This window comes from Octodon degus, unplaced genomic scaffold (genome assembly GCF_000260255.1).
Source record: "Octodon degus isolate 3935 unplaced genomic scaffold, OctDeg1.0 scaffold00173, whole genome shotgun sequence".
NCBI classification, from domain to species: domain Eukaryota; kingdom Metazoa; phylum Chordata; class Mammalia; order Rodentia; family Octodontidae; genus Octodon; species Octodon degus.
This window is the reverse complement of record NW_004524749.1, coordinates 1,185,207-1,202,421: the sequence shown is the minus strand read 5'-3', so window position 1 is coordinate 1,202,421 and position 17,215 is coordinate 1,185,207. Positions and strand designations below refer to the sequence as shown.

General features: G+C 37.0%; 1 non-coding gene across 1 annotated transcript; it reads right to left on the bottom strand.

The window, feature by feature from the left end:
* Positions 1-2,559: 2,559 nt before the first annotated feature.
* Positions 2,560-2,666, bottom strand: LOC111813233. Its single transcript, XR_002818544.1, has one exon. It is a non-coding gene; the product is annotated as a U6 spliceosomal RNA (small nuclear RNA).
* Positions 2,667-17,215: the final 14,549 nt, after the last annotated feature.

Sequence of the window (17,215 nt, the reverse complement as noted above, 5' to 3'; positions counted from 1 at the left end):
CAAAATGGTCATTCATTTGTATCTCCTTTTTTTATTTAGTTTTGTCAGAGAAGGGTATTCTATTGTCATTTGAATATTGTAGGTACATGAATTCAACAAAATATTCCAATATAGTCCAGTAGTCCACAATAGTAGTGGGTTATCCATAGGACTGGCAGTGTCAGAAGTTGTTGACTTGAGGCTTTTACAGCTCAGCATATTAATATGGCTTTACTTTTTATACTTTGTTTTTATACTTTTCTGCTGGATAGTTAAGACCAAGATAAAGCAAGACCTATATAGCAAGAAATGTAACTTTTTTATCTGATAAGGTCAGTCAAGTCCCCTCAGGATTTATTCTGAAACCTTGTACCGCACTTTGTGGATCCCTTGTCAGCATCAGCCTTGTGGATGAGTCATGGCCATTGCTTGACCAGTTTGCTCTCTGTGAAAGCTTGAGAGAATGTTTTCTATCCATATGACTCTCCTTAGGTACACTGTACATCATGGATCACTTTGCTCCGTGGCCTTATAATCCCCTTGATCAGAAAATTTGGGACACAACTGAGTTACATGATGTTACAGTATAGGTTGTCCTATGTCCTGGGTCTTCACTGACCTTGGAAGGCTACAGCCAAAATGTTGGCTGTCCTTGCAGCCCTTCTTTTTCTCTAATTTTTGGTCTGCAAACTTAGGTTGTAAACCCTCCAGAAGAGAAGCTTATTATTACCCTACAACATATGCAGATGGGTTTAACCTATCTGTCTGAGTATCAAACATCTGAGGCATAACATAGCACAGGTATTTTCCATCAAGTATTGATATGTTGAACTTTAAGTCCCTACAGAATATGAAGAAAGAATTAAAAAAATAGAAAAATATTTTTAAAAATATGAATAAACAATTACATATTTTTACACAGAAACTTAGAGACCTAACCATATACAGCATTGCAGCAGGATGGTACTGTAACATTTTTTGTCTCTTTTTTTCATTTATTACCCTTTTTTTAAACAAACAGACAGTATGGAAATACTTGGTATGTCATGACAAGCAGTATGTATTTAGAAGACCAGCATGACAGGCATCCCGAGCATGACCGTACTACTACACATTGCTATCTTCAATGCAGTTGCTTAGTTCACAGATATCAGCATATATAGTTAGTCAGGGTGAGAATCCTATCAATTAACTGCTAGTTTCTAAAACCTGCTCTTTCTCAGGATGATTGCCTTACTCATGTTGTGTGTATAAATATATGGCTTTGCCCTGTCATGTTTCTTAACTTTTCTCTTTGCCCTCTCTTCATTGTATAATCTTCAACTTCTCACTTTCCTTTTAATTGTGTAAATGTGATATTTTAGATAAAATATTCCTCTAATTTCTCTAATGCCACAAGCATCAAAACATATGCACAAGGATGTCAGTATCTTTATAACATCATATGGATGTAAGATTAGAGATTAGAAAAATAATCTATTACATTTATTCAGGTACTTGTCATTTCTGTTGGTCTTTTTTCATTCCTTTTTTATTAATTTTATGGAGAAACAAATAGCAATGAGACAGTTTCAAAACAGTCTAGTAGTATAGTCATAATTAATACATTGCATATCGTTGTCTTCATAGTAGTTATTCATAGTACAAGATGTAGATATGATATCCTGGCCAAACACTATTAATACAAATCTTTCTTCTCACTGAATTAAGAGAAAGTAGCTGTATATCTATCCTAACTATTTTGTATATACAGATATAAAATGGTCCTTCATTTATATCCCCTTTTGTTTAGTTTTGTCAGAAATGGGTATTCCATTGCTGTTTAAATATTATAGGTGTATGAGTTCAGAAACATAATGAATATAGTCTAGTAGTCCATAACAGTAGTGGGTTATCCATAGGTCAGAAGTTGTTGACTTGAGCCTTTTACAGCTCAGCTATTAATATGGCTTTACTTTTTATACTTTTCTGCTGTATGGTTAAGACCAAGATAAAGCAAGACCTATATAACAAGAAATGTAACTTTTGTATCTGACAAGGTAAGTGAAATCCCCTCAGGATTTACCCTGAAACCCTGTACTGCACTTTTTAGATCCTTTGTCAGTGTCAGCCATGTGGATGAGTCACAGCCATTGCTTGACCAGTTTGCTCTCTATGAAAGCCTGAGAGAATATTTCCTCTCCATGTGACTCTCCTTAGGCACACTCTACATCATGGTTCACTTTCCTCTGTGGCCCCATAATCTCCTTGATCAGAAAATTTGGGACATCACTGAGTTACAGGATGTTACAGTACAGGTTCTACTATGTCCTGAGCCCTCAATGACCTTGAAAGACTAGGGCCAAAATGTTGGCTGTCCTTGTAGACTTTCTTTTTCTCTAATTTTTGGTCTGCAAACTGAAGTTGTTAAACCCTCCAGAAGAGAAGCTTAATGATATTATTACACTATAACATTGGCAGTTGAGCTTAACCTAACTATCTGTCTGAATATCAAACATCTTAGAACATGGAAAAGGTATTTTCCATCCAGCATTGATATGTTAAATTTTAAATCCCTACAGAACGTGAATAAAAAAATAAAAAAATATGGAATGCTTCACAACTTTGCATGTCATCCTTGTGCAGGGGCCATGCTAATCTTCTCTGTATCATTCCAATTTTAGTATATGTGCTGCTGAAGGGAGCACTCTTTTTTCATTCCTAAATTCTTATTTCCCTTTTACATTAGAACTTTCTCTTTTTAACAGGTTTTCAATTTTTATTTTACTAATGTATATTTGCAATACACGAAGATTACATTCAACTTAGGGAATAAGTGTGTATATATAACACATCTTGATGCATTTTATTCCCATTTCCCTCCTCACCTACCTCCTTCCCTCCATCTGTAAATTCCCTTTCTCAGTTGTCATTATTATTGTCATTACTATTATTTATAGTTCATGTTCATGGCATATGATGTTTACCTTCACTGTGGGTATTTGGTACATGCAGGGACACACTTTAAATCTTTCTACTTGTATATTTATTTCAGTGTAATTGTTGGTCACAGATTCTCTTTATATTACTTTATTATTTGATAATAATTATATTTCAATTTTATTCCTGGAAGATATTTGCTGGATAGAGTGTGAATTTGGATTGATAGACTATTTTGTTATTGCTGCTGTTGCTTTCAACATCAACAGCTTTCAAAATTTAATAAAAATGTTCTTCTACTGCAACACTTCCATGATTCATGATGAGGAATTTTAAGTGAATGCAATGGATTTCCATCTCGGTGAGTGCAAAGCCAAGGAGCACAACTAGAAGACAAAAGAGTGGACAAAGATTTATTATGTGCAAGGAGTAAGCTCTGGGGTTGCAGGCAATGTAGTAACACTCCAGAGGAATCTTGGGGATTTTATTCATATGCATAATCAAATAAGAAAGCTCAAGTAGCTATGGGCCTACTTATGAGCATGTTGAGTGTGACGTGCATATTCCTAAGCATGCTCAGTTTAGGGTGTACAATCCCGCGCATGCTCAGTTTAAGGTCATAGAGCACATGTTGAAAAAGGAAAGATGGTAGACACCGATGTTTCTGGGCATGCTTAGTTTACTATTATAATGAGCCAAATTTATTCTCAGTTGCTTAAAAGAATGAGTGAGTAACTCAGTGACCTTGCTTGATTCTTAGTAATTTCTCCAAAGAGCCTTAGTTGAAACAGAAAGAAAAACATAATTTCGAAGGTACATTATGTCTTTTATGGAGGCAGTAGATTGTTTTAGTCTGCTGAGCTATCTGTCCAGCCCTTAAGATTTTATGTTTAATATTCCTATTTATGTTTAATAAAGCTTCTATTTCTCTACCTAGGCTTTTTGTATTTCCCCCACTTCTTTACTCCTCTTACTTCTTGAAGTGTGATAAAAAAAATTGCATTGAAGATTTCGCCTGATAATTTGAATATCTTTGTTCATTTGATTGGTTCTACTGATGGTCTTTCCCTTTGTAAATTTTTAAAGAGTTTTTCTCTATGTTAAATGAGTTTGCAGTATGTCTTAGACATTTTAAATATAGTGCTAGATGCTTTGGATCTTGTTCTAATATAATGGATATTTTTTTTTAAAGGGGAGGATCAACCCATTCACATCTGCATCACAGCCAACATTTAATGGGCTGTGGTTCCATGCCAGTTCAGGTTCAAAACTTTTTTTTGTCTTTCTTTTTTTCTTTCTTTTCTTTTTTTTTTTTTTTGCAGAACTGGCAATTGAACTCAAGTCCTTGTGCTTGAGAGGAAAGTGCTTATTCTACTGAGCCATCTCCCCAGCCTTCAAAACTTTTTTCAATGCTGACCAGATTTGTTCCTTTCATGCAACTTGATGGGCAATTGTTCAACTTGTGATTCAGTTCTGAAAGCCTCAGATATGCCGAGAGTCAAATCTCCTTTAAAGAAAATAAGGAGATAGATCTTTTGCAAAAGGGGAGGGAACGAAGAGATCGAAGTTAGGAGAGAGAGGAGGAGAAGAATATGAAAAGAATTAAGATGTGTATGTATATTCACTAGCTTTCCACAGGGAACATAATCATTGTGTACTGCAAATGTATACTAATAAAAAATAAAAGTTGAAAAAAATCAGGGGATGTACTCCACCTCATTTTTTGGATCAAAAATTAGTGGATTGTCTGGAAACTCCTTCTCACACCTTATATGCGGTTTCAGAATTTCAGCTGTGCTTTAACTCACCCCTGGAGAATTAGCAGCACATTCATGGAAAATAAACTCACCTAACTGATCAGCCTTTGGAAATCATCCTACTAGTTGATTCTTAAATTCTTTTGCCAGTTCTTTGTCATTTATCAATACACCTGCTACTTATCATTTTCACGGTCCTCAGACAGTGGCTCTGTGCATTCCGTTCAGGTTTTCAGGTTTCCTGTCCAGGTATTTGCTGGACAAGACAAGATGACCTGCACTTAACTCTACCACAAGAATCTCTTGGCCTCTACTTCTTATCTGTTCTAATTAAACATCAGCACCTCGTCATGAGTGGCTTTGGACCACTTTTCTGTAGCCCCACACTCCCTGAACTGTGTGTTGCATATCAAGATAAGAACTTCACACACATTATATAAATTTATCACTGCAGCATCTTTAAGTGGTGTCATTATTGCCATTTTACAGACCCCAAAATCGATCTCAAAAGGTTGAAGAACTCAGTCAAGATCAAACTGTTACTGTGACAAGGATCTAACTCAGGTTTAGCTTTGACATTATCATTACTTCTTTCCTATGAAGAAGGAAAAGGCTTCAAACAGCCAACATGACAAATCAGGACTCAGACTACAAAAATAATTTTTTTAAAATTTATTTTATTTATTTTTTTACAAAAATAAAAATTAAGCTCCACACTCATTATCTTACAGGAAAGGTGTATGACTAAATATATAAAAAGGGCTCCATAAATATTTACTACAAATCAGGAATTTTATAAAGGAAAAAAGTAACCCTCAATTAAAAGGAATTAGAACAATGGGGAAACTGGGTTAATGCTGTAGATCCCCACAGAATTGCTTATTAACCGCCCAATGTGTTCTTTCATCCCTTTACAAATGTGTCCTCTCTTCTTATTTCATTTATTACAGCATAGCAGTTATTTTTCCTAAGTATGTGCAGCTAGGTGGACAATTACTCTCTGTCTGTTGGCCTGGATTCCCCACGTTTCCCATACAAAAGCAAGCGAAAGAGCATGGAGGTTTTTTTTTTCTCCATACAGTAGGTATCCTGCCTCCCTAGGCACAGATGAAGTTGCTGCAAACCTAGAGCCATGTGGTGGCTTTCATCAGAATAGGGGAGAGAATCTCGTCTATTTACACATACCTCCATTCAAGGAGGCTGGCCCTCCCCGGAGGTGGGAACCCATTCACCGTGGCCTTGAGTCCTTCAGGTAGAATAAAGATGTTACGATAATGGCAGCTTCCTAAATGAGGGAATGGTGGCCTTGCATCAGAGAGCGTTCTATGGCACAGGAAATTATAATAAAGGCGGCAAGTACACTGTAACCCCCATCTTGCTGCATTTCCATAACAATGTAGCTTTGTGGCTGTAGTGAGGCAAGGGATCAGGCAAGAGATCTGCAGATGTTTTATTTATGTGCAGAGTTTTCAGTGTCAAGGAAGATGGAAAGGCTTCTCTCAGGTATATTTTTCTAGGTCTTGATTAAAAACTAAGTTAAAAAAACTGATTATATTTTGGAATTTTTTTCCAGTTGCTTCTCAAACTGTTTTGCCAATTTAAAAAATTATAAAGATTAGTATCACCAAAATAAAATAAAAGACATTTCACTGAAATTGAATTTTTGGAGGACTTCCTTGGTGTCTTGAGATACGTTCTGCCCTCTCCTCTGAGCTGTTCCTTTTATCTCTTGCCTTTGGAAGTTTTAATTTAGTGAACACATTTAGATATCTGTTGCCCATTTAGGATAGAAGAGGACCTCTCTCTCTCTCTCTCTCTCTCTCTCTCTCTCTCTCTCTCTCTCTCTCTTTCACACACACACACACACACACACACACACACACACACACCCTATTGCTGCTGCCAATTGCAAAAGAAAAAAAATATTCTGTAAAACAGGCATAGAAATAATTAGGCCCAAAGGCTAGAAGTGAGCTGGATTTTCATCCCATAGATAGAGGATGTGGTCAGAAAGATTCTTCCCTAATAATTTGAGATTGTAGATAGGCTGTAGGACCTACACCTAAGGTCTGTCAAGGGCAACCCCACATTTTCCTGAGATAGCATTTTGGCCACCTGGTACTTTTGGAGTTGTTTTTCAGGAAGGCTGTTTACCTTACTCATGGCTGAAGATGATTTTAAATGATAAAGGAAACTTTTTAGAAGAGGAAAATACTGCTCCAGCAACAATTACCTAAACCAGAACTTTATCCCACTGAGTTTTATAGATTCTAGTTGCAGGTGGTGAGCTCGCAGATGGTAGAGAGCAGTCACCAGCTGAGGGAGAGAGCCTACACAGTGCCACTGAACCACGTGGCCATATTAAAAGAAACACACCAAGACAGAAACAAAAAGCCATACTAGGCCAGGAGCCCCAGCGTCTGAAGACTGATGTCCTACTAAGAGAGGGCCCAGTTGTTGACTTCTTGCAGGAAAAGCCCAAGGAGGAAGCAAAATTTCAGTGGGACCCAAAAAGGTATTCCTCAGTGTTTATAACATTCACTGTTATGCAACTGACTTCCCAACTGATCTACTTACCATATACTTTTCTAGAGAATCGAGGAAGGTCATGTAAAGAAACACAGAATATAAACCTTTTTCTTCCTCACAGAGCTGGTAATTAAACTTAGGGCCTTAGGTACACTGAGGAAGCACTCCATGACAATTTACATTTTCAGCCCCCTTTCATTTCTTATTTTGAGACAAATTCTTGCTAAATTGCCTGGGTTGTCTTCAAACTTGTGACCCTCCCACCTCAGCCTCTCAGGTGATAGGGATTCTAGGTGTATACCACTGTACTTGGCATAAAAGTTTGAACCCGAGTGGCAGCACACACCTGTAATACCAGCACTCAAGAAGCTGAGCGAGGAGGATCACCAACACACCTAGTTCAAGGCTAGCCTGAGCCATATAGCAAGAACCTATCTCAAATTTTTTCTTGAAATTAAATAAACTCAAAAGAAAATAAAACATTCTCTTCTTTCCATTCCCAGTTCTTTTTCTTTCTTTTCCCAAGAACATTGTTGCTAGATTAGTTTTTATACAGTTAGACCAATTGTTAGTAATAACAATGGGTTAGTATTTTATGTAAGACATAAACTGTAAAATTAATCAATGTTGTCAACTTTTTGAATATTTTATTTAAAAATATTTACTTATTATACATTTGTTTGATGCACTATTTCTTAACATGAAAGTAAGTGAGATGTAACTTTGTCCTCAGAGTCTTTAGCTTGTACTAAAATGGAAACAAAATGACAATGAATAAGCAGGACAAGAGGTAAAAGGTAATGAACATTACAGGATGTTCCAATTGGCCCAGTTAATGAATTAATAAGTAAATAGAGTCATGAGTCGTTTGGGTGATGGCCTGTGGAAGGGATTATTTTTCTGGGGTAGAAATCAGGAAGAACAATGTGTAGGGTGTGCCAGTTGAGCCTGGGTTGTTGAGCTTTGAGTGGCGATAAGAAGAAGGGCTTCTCAGGACACCAGAACTCCTTGGATATATGCAAAGCAGCAGAATAACTAAGAGACGAGCTTGGCAATGTATAAGCCACCCAGTTGTGCTGAGTAACTCTTACAGCATACACCAAAATACATCAGGAAAAATAAAACTCAATTAATTAAGCACTTCGCCCTAGCAGGGTGAGCAAAATATGGGACACAGCCCTACTGTGAAGTCATTTGAAGCACCCCACGTCTTGATTTTGGAAACATGAAAGGCAACAAAAATGACATGAAAAGATGGACAGGATGTTTAAATTCCCTGGATCTTATCTTTCTCACCCACAAAATGGCATTAAAAGTACCTATGTTGCAAGTTGTCTTCAGGATTATATGATGTCTGATACGTAATTAGGTGGCACATAATAAGCACTTGACATGTTTATCATTTTTTATTAGTAATAATAATAATAGGTAACATTAATTAGTCAAAAATCACAATGTGAGTACCATTCACTTGCAATTCTCATTTAATTGCAGCTAATAAGACAATAACTCACTCACTAAGTTCATTCTCTGTGATTTTCCTCAGGCATTGATCAGCATGGCTACAATCTGGTTAGAAATGTAAAACCTTGTCATCATTAGAGATTTAGAGCATTTCCTGTAGGTTAGCATAAAACCAAGTGCTCTCAAAGGAAGCAACTTTAGAAAAGAAAATAGAAAAGTAGTGCAGAGTGCTGGTGAAGAGGCGCACATTTTGGAGCCAATCTTAATCCCAAATTCCTGTTTAGCTATTTACTACCTCTGCAGCTTTGAGTAAATTACCCAATCTCTCTAAGCCTGTTTTTCCTGTCGCAAAAGGGGAGGAAAGATGACAAAAGTCAACAATGATTAGCAACAAGAGTAAACAGTAACAATAATACCAACTGGACATCATTGCTGGGCACAGTGTTAGGTGCACGGTCGGTATTACAATTATTGTTTACTGTTATCTAATTTGGCTTTATGAATATTTCCTGAATAGTTTCAATACTATGTAACCAGGCCTTGTGTGAAGGATGAAATTTCCATGCATGTTAAAGGAGAGAGTATGTTTGCCTTGCAGCTACAAAACCTGAATCCTGATCCTAGCTCTGCCTCTAGCTCATTGTGTGACCTCAATCAAGAAAATGCTTTACACTCATCTTTGGTTTCTTTATCTGCTAAATGTAAGAACCAGACTAGGTAGGTTCCATCTTTATGGTCTGCCATTTTAACATTCTGTGCACCTACTAGATGGCATTTCCTACTAAACTAAATCTGTGCATATACTGCCAGAAATAATTGAAAAGATCAACTAAAAACCAAAGCACCATTTAACATATTTTCTTCTTTTGAAGACTAACAGAACCACAGAAATAGGGGGAAAAAAGCCAAGCTGCCTACTTAATGCAGATTGTCAGCTAAGAATCAATCCTTCCCCTATAATTTAGGTTTGTATTCTGGAGATAGGTTGTATGATCCAGGGTGACATTCAGTACAAAACTTTTAACCTATCTAGCATTTTGGAAACATGAAGAAAAACTGTTCAGTTTATTTGTTGAGGTTTTGATTTATTAATGAGGCTGGTAGTTTGGCATAGACCCTGAACAACTCAAGAACTTCTAGCTCTCAGGATTGAAAGGCATCCTGGAGACATTGAAAATTTCTGGATGTTATTTATAAAGACAATTTGGAGAACACTTTTTTATAATGGTCTCACAGAGTTAGAGGGGGTGTTTTTAGGCTTCCCTAGGCACTTGAGAATGTACAGCACCTGTTTTTCAGAAACCGAATGGCAGAGACATATCCTGTCTGGTCTTCTTGGCACATTTTGGAGCACAGCCTGGACCCTGTGATGCGCTACATAACTCAGGCACTTTGATGTGGAAACAAAAATACATGGAAAATGCACACAGGCAAAGAGATGTACTGTTTCTAAACAGAAAGCTGGACGATGCCCAAAGTCCACCACTTTTTTCAGCACCATGGACAGCACATAGAAAAACTCCCACTCCCTGTAAACTGGTTTCTGCTATAAATGGAGCCAGAGGCAAACAGCATCTACAGCTGACTCTAAAAGAGCCTCCTGAAATTGTGTGCTAAAGGTGCTTTGCTTAGTTCATTGTAGTTCTACGTGGTGGCTGTATATAGTTCATTTGTTTACTCAGTGAATGTGCTGACTGACTAATAAAATTTCTCAGGGGTTGTGTTTCTTCAGGCAACACTAGTCAATATAAAAAGAGTAGTTTAGCAGAGGTGAAAGCATTTCTAAAATAATTTGGCGGCACAATCAGGAAATAGAACATCAGTGTGTTAATGGGTCAAACCCAGGAAGACAAAGCTTTGAAAAACTCCATAGCATTTAAACGTCCATGGATATGGAAACAACGTATTTGTGTTGCTTGCTACTATAAATATAGTACAAGGAAATAGACAGATGCTCGGTATTTGTTTGCTAAATAATCAAGTTTATGCTATATGTGATAGAGATCCATTGGGTTTCAGAAAGTATAGTAGATTGTTCAATCTTGCATTTTAGAACTCTGATAGCATTATGGAGGATGGACTAGAGAGGAGAGAAGCCAAAGGCAGGAAGATGATAGCAGTGATTGAATGAAAGACCAATATCAAACCAAAAATAGAAATGAGCAATGAGGTCAGAGAGAAAGAGAGAATATAGAATTAACAGAACTTTAGAAGATGTAAATTTTTTTTGAGAAAAGGATTTGCTTTGAGATTGCTTTGTGTTTGAAGTGCCTTGTGAAATATCAAAGTGAAGCTAACCAGAGACAATTGTCCTGGAGGCAAGCCAGAATTCGGGGATGGTGAGGACATAGGTTTGTTTCCAAAAATAGTTATGGGCTTCATGGACTCATTTATTACCTCTCATGAGACAAATAGCTGGGGCTTGAGGTGTAGAGACAGACAAATGAGGAATAAAGACACAGCTAGGATCTCTAAATACCATGTCAATTATATCTTGACATGTTTGCTCGTTCATAAAACAAAGATATTAGTTCTGGTTACCTTTTTTCTTTGAAATCTTATGCTTTCTGTATTCTACTTCAGGATTTAAAATATATGGAGGCACACAAGTTTTTCTGAACTAGTGATGTTGGTCAAACAGAGATTGTGAAAAATTGGAGGATGTATGCTGCACGCATTGGGGTCACCCATTTCTTTCTTGCAGATAACATGAAAAGCTAGGCATTACAACATGTCTTTGAAGGAATATGCTATGTTATGACCATTATACTTTCTTGATGCAATTAATATTTTGGTTACAGAGGACAAGTCTATGTCAGTTCCTAGCCATCTTTTGATGACAACACCCCACCTTTCTGCCTTAAGTTCTTCCAAAGGTTGTGAAATATACTGGTTTGACTCTAGGTGAAGTTGAAGAATGTGAGCATATTTATATCTCTAAGAGAAAACCTCAGTCAATGAGGATGTGAATTTATGAACCTCTGCCCTTTTATATATTTCTAAATAATTCTAGGGAGTATCTGAATTAGGGTGGGATTGTGTTCTTGTTGCCTTTGTCTTTCTGGGAGTTTTAATGGATTTTTATCTTCTATGGATAGAAATTAAATCTTTGTCTTCAAGCCTATGATGATAACCAGCTTTAACATAAATCCTACACTGGAATGAGGATCATGCTAGGGAAAGAGTGAAACCCCAAGATATGAACTTGGAGCATTTTGGTAGATGCATGTATACAATTTTAACATCAGGACTTTCTTAAATCCTGAAGCAGCCCATCTTTCTTATTATGTAGAACATCCTTTTCTCTTTAGGAGATCTTTACTGGGATGAGTGCTTCTCAAAACAATGCTATGGGGCCAGGCAAATTGTTCAGCAATCTAAGTGCCTACCTGGCAAGTGTAAGGACCTGGGTTCTATCCCTGGTATCACATGCCATGCCAGACAGTGAAACCAGGCATGGTGGTGCACATATGTAATCCCAGCACTGGGGAGGCTGAGACAAAAGGATCATTATGAGTCTGAGATGCATAATTAAATCCTGTAAATAAGTAAGATTTAAAAAAAACAATGGTATCTTCCAAAAATTTATTATTACTTCCCTTCATTATTTTCATACCAGTAACTGGACCCATTAATATGTCTGAGAATGGTAAAGTGAATTATTATAATCTCTTTCCATAGACTAAAAGCTTAGTCATTAAATGAGTTTATGATCTAGGTAATGCACACCAGAAGACACCCAAGAGATGTGCAGGAGAGAAGATCTTGATGGGGTTGGACTGGGTAAGATAGAAGACAGTGTTTAATATAAGTGAATCTATTGATGTGAGAGAAAGCTCCTGTGGTGTAGAATTTGGCATTTTACTTAGGATACTTGGAACATGTCTTGTTCAGCTTTGGAAAGGTTACATGAAACTGGTCATTAAGATGGGATGCAGTTGATGAGTTGAATAGGGCAGAGTTTTGTGGAGTGGGTAACAAGGCTCAGGGAAGTAAAAATGTTGAGACAGATGACCATGGCAAACTCTCTATTTGATAGTTTCCCTGGGAAGGATCATAAACCACATTTTTCAGTGGGCAATTAGGAACACACTAGTGAGGGGGCTCTGGTGTGACTATGAAGCTCAGAGGTGATTGACTGTTATACACCAGGTGACAAGGGCATGGAACTGAGCTTCAGAATTGAAGAAACCAGTTGGAAAACACTTTACATCAGAGGAAAGGTGATCATAATAACTATGGGTCATAGCAAAGCTGAAATGATAACCAAGGTTCTTTGAGCCACAGGGATCTATCAGAATGGCTGTTAATGTCTTTATAAACAGAACCTGACATCAGCTACATAAGTTGAAAATTGCAATTTCTTACTCAGTTTCCAGATTAGATTCAGTGAGTAAGATTCAGGCCTTGCTGGTTGGAGAGAGGATGGTCCCTCTTAGTGAAAGACCTTGAAATTCCACCCTAGTGACATTTTTTATTTATTTAATAAGTATTCTCTTCTCTAATACAAATCTAGTAGCAATTTATCAGAATAAGCATTAAGAGAGAAAAGGAAAATTTTGCAGAATTTTACCAAATGTATACAATGGACTAATTAAACTATTCATATATGGAGTCAGAGGGCACAGTGATGCACACAGTAAATCAAAGCCCACTATGGCTCCTTGGTTAGAGTAAGAAACTAGGACAATATGGGGTATGCTAGTCATGTAGCCCCCAAAGGTGTGTGTAATCCCTCTCCCTTCAAGCACACGCATATCTCACCATTCTTGCCATACTCTGAGTCAGTCCTGGAAGTCCTCTTCCATGAGGGTCTTTGTGATGTGTAATTAAAGATACAGATAGTGCTTCTTCCAAGTGCCATCCAATAGAAAGGTAGGCTCATAAGTATCTTACAGTATGTCCTCGCCTATCTAGTCAATGGATCTGTCATTGTGTGACTTCTGGCTCTTTATCAAAGCAAAATGACTATAAAAATAAACCGTTTTAATTATTTCAGCAAACATTTTGAATTATTTCCTTCATCAGGGAAGATAGGATGGCATAAGTAAAGACCCTCATGAAATGAACTCAAAGGATTGCTTCAGAAGGTGGCAAGAATGATGGGATAAGTATGTTCAATAAATAGGGGGATAGTGGATTAATGGCAATGTGTCTTACTGGGATTGTTCTTTAAATTAATATTCACCATATTTTTTAATTTGACCTTATGGATAATGAATGAGATCCTGAGCAAATTCCGTCTTACAGAAGGCACAGTGGGCCCATGGGCTAACCCTTTCTCTGGGTATTCAGTGGAAAGCCTATATTAAATGGTTGGTATGACTCTCCTGTTACTTCCTGACCAATGGAATAAAAGACTTGAAGTAGGAATGGCCAAACTGCTACGTAGAAAACATTCCATTCTCCAACCAAGATAGTATATCCAAAAAGTATCACATCTAGGAGGAAATACAGTTTTTGACTAGTACCTGTGACAGGCCCAAGGCATAGACTATGCCCACATCTCATTGTTCCACTCTTCATTTCAGCTCTAACTCTGGTGGCTAATCCTGACTTGTTCACCGTGGACAGTAGGTCAGTTGCAACCTGTGCTATGTGCCTTTCTCCTTTTAACCATAGACTGTCTCCAACCTAGCTCAGCCTGAAAAAGTAAGAGAACTTAATGCCTCCCAGGGAGACAGACACTGGTACATACATGTAGCTTTTTGTCTTTTGACCTATTAGTTCCAGAAAGTATGCTGCTTGTGTTTCAGAAATTCCTGAGCAATCAAATCTTTATTGTTTGCAGTAGTAATTGCTCTATGGCCAGCTGTACCTCTCTGCTTGTCCTTATCTCAGTGGTAACATTCAGAGAAAACCAAGCAATGGCACAGGTTTGCTGCTGCAAGAGCTTCTGCTTTCAAGAGAACTCAGAAATGTGTGAGAAACTCATGATTTTTAAATGAGAGGATGTAATTAAGAAATGTTGGGCTGGGGAGATAACTTGGCCGGTACTGCATGCCACGCTGGCCCCAGGACCCCAGGCAAAACCTGGCATGATGGTGGATGCCTGTAATCCCAGGAGTGGGGAGGCTGAGACAGAAGGATCGCTTATCCTATAATAAATAAATAAACAAATAAATAGATTTTTTAAAATTCTATAGTGTTGGCCAATCACAATACATCTGTTACTCATTCTTGCCCATGAAGCCCCAAAGTGCTACAATTTTTTTCCACAAAAAATTCATAATATCAGGAATCTGAATCTTTGGTGGTGTAAATGCTTAAACTGAGAGTCAAATAAAGGGCATTGTGTTCATAGCCTTCCCTTCTCATACAAAAAGAAGCCAACCTTAAAGTAAAAAAAAGATTAATTTAAAATGTTATTCTTAAAAGTCACTTATTTTACAATTCTATAATAAACAAATTGACAAATAAAAGTTGAGTACAATTACCATGTACAAGTGGGGCTTTGATATATGCATATATTGTGAGATAATTATCACAAACCCATCACTTCACATAATTGTCTTTTTATGATAGAATTTAAGATCTTTTCTCAACAAATTTCAAGTATACTAAGTAGAACTTTTTTTATCCATTCACCATGCTGTACGTTAGACGTCGATAATTTATACATTATTTGAGATTTGTACCCTTTGCCCAATACCTCCTCATCTTTTACTCCATAATCCCTGGTTACTACCATTCTAATCCCTACTTCTATGAATACCACCATGTATATTTCACACATAAGTGAAGACATGCAGTATTTATATTTCTGTATACCTGGATTATTTTATTTAGCATAATGTCCTCCAGATTCATCCATCTTATCACAAATGACAGATCCCTTCTTTTTATGGCTAATATTCCAGGGTGTGTGTGTGTGTGTGTGTGTGTGTGTGTGTGTGTGTGTGTATGTTACACTCCACAGTTCATCTATTAACAGTACTTGGGTTCTTTCCATGTCTTGGCTGTGGAGAATAATACTACAGTATAAGAGTGCAGATATTTCCCTGAAGAAACTGACATCCTTTTCTTTGGCTATGTACTCAGAAGTGGAATGACAGGTTCATATAGAAGCTCTAGTCTTAATTTTTAAAAGGAAAATTCACATTATTTTACCAATTTACATTACCACCAGCATAACACAAATGTTACCTTTTTTCCATGTCACTGGCAGTACTTGTTATCTTTTGTTATTTTGTTGTTTATACTGCAGCGAAGTAATACCTTACTGTGATTTGGACTTATTTTATCCTGATTGTTAGTTGTGTTGGCCATACTTTCATGTGTCTGTTGGCCATTTTCATGTCTTTGTTGGGAAAAGGTCTTTTTAGGTCCTTGACCCATTTTTAATTGAAGTATCATACTGCTGTTGAGATGTGTGGTGTTTGTTCATTCTCTCCTTTGGATACTAACCCTTATCAGGTACATATCTTGCAAAAGTTTTTTTTTCTTTTTTTTGGGGGGGGGGAGGTTGAGTTTTCATTGTGTTGTTTCCTTTTTTATGCAAAACCTTTTTAGTTTTATGTAGCTCCACTGATTTATCTGTGCTTTGGGTGCTATATACCAAAGGACATCGTCCAAGCTTTTTCTTTATGACCTTTTTACTAAGGATTTTGTTGTGTCAGTTATTAAAGTTTGTAGCCCATTTGAGTTAATTTTTGACATGGAATAGGTATATAATTTTTATTCCTTTGCATGTAGAATACGCATTTCCCAACAGCGTTTATTAAATAGATCATCTTGTTCCCATGTATATTTTTTGTGCTCTTGTCAAATATTCATTGTGAATGTTAATTGTGATTTATTTCTGAAGTTTCGATTCTGTTGCATTTGTCTGTGTCTTTTTTATGCCATTGTCATACTGTTTTAATTGTTATCACTTTGTAACATATTTTGAAACTGAGTTGGATACCTCAAACTCAGTTCATCTTTCTTTCTTTTTCCTTTTCCTTTTTCCTTTTTATGTGTTTGGTACAGGTTCTCACTACACAGCTTGGAGTCATAGTGATCCTCCTGTTTTCAGCCTCCCCAGTTCTCGGATTACATGCATGTGCCACTACTCCCATCTTAGTGGCTGGCTCAGCATACCCAGGGATAGGACCAATGTAGCATGTGGTTCCAGAGATCAAATCCCAGTCCCCTATACTTGCCTAAGCAGGCACTTAGTCAGCTGAGCTATCACACTGGCCCTTCTTTTTTCTTTTTAATATTGGGGATCAAACTCAGAACCTTGTACTTTCCATGTAGGCACTTATGCCACTGAGCTGTCTCCACATCCCCTGTTCAACTTTCTTACTGCCATTGGTTATTTGGGGTCTTTTGTGGCTCTGTGTGAATTTTAAAACTTTTGTGAAAAATGCCACTGGAATTTTAGCAGAGATTTCAGTGAACCTATGTATCACTTTGTGCTATATAGACTTTAACACTATTAATTTCATTTGATCCATGAACACAGAATATTATTTTATTTTTGTTTTCTTCATTTAATTAATCAATATTTTATTGTTTTCAGCACAGATCTTTCACTTCCTATTTTTGATGTTAAAAATAGAGCTTTAGCTTCTCATGTCACT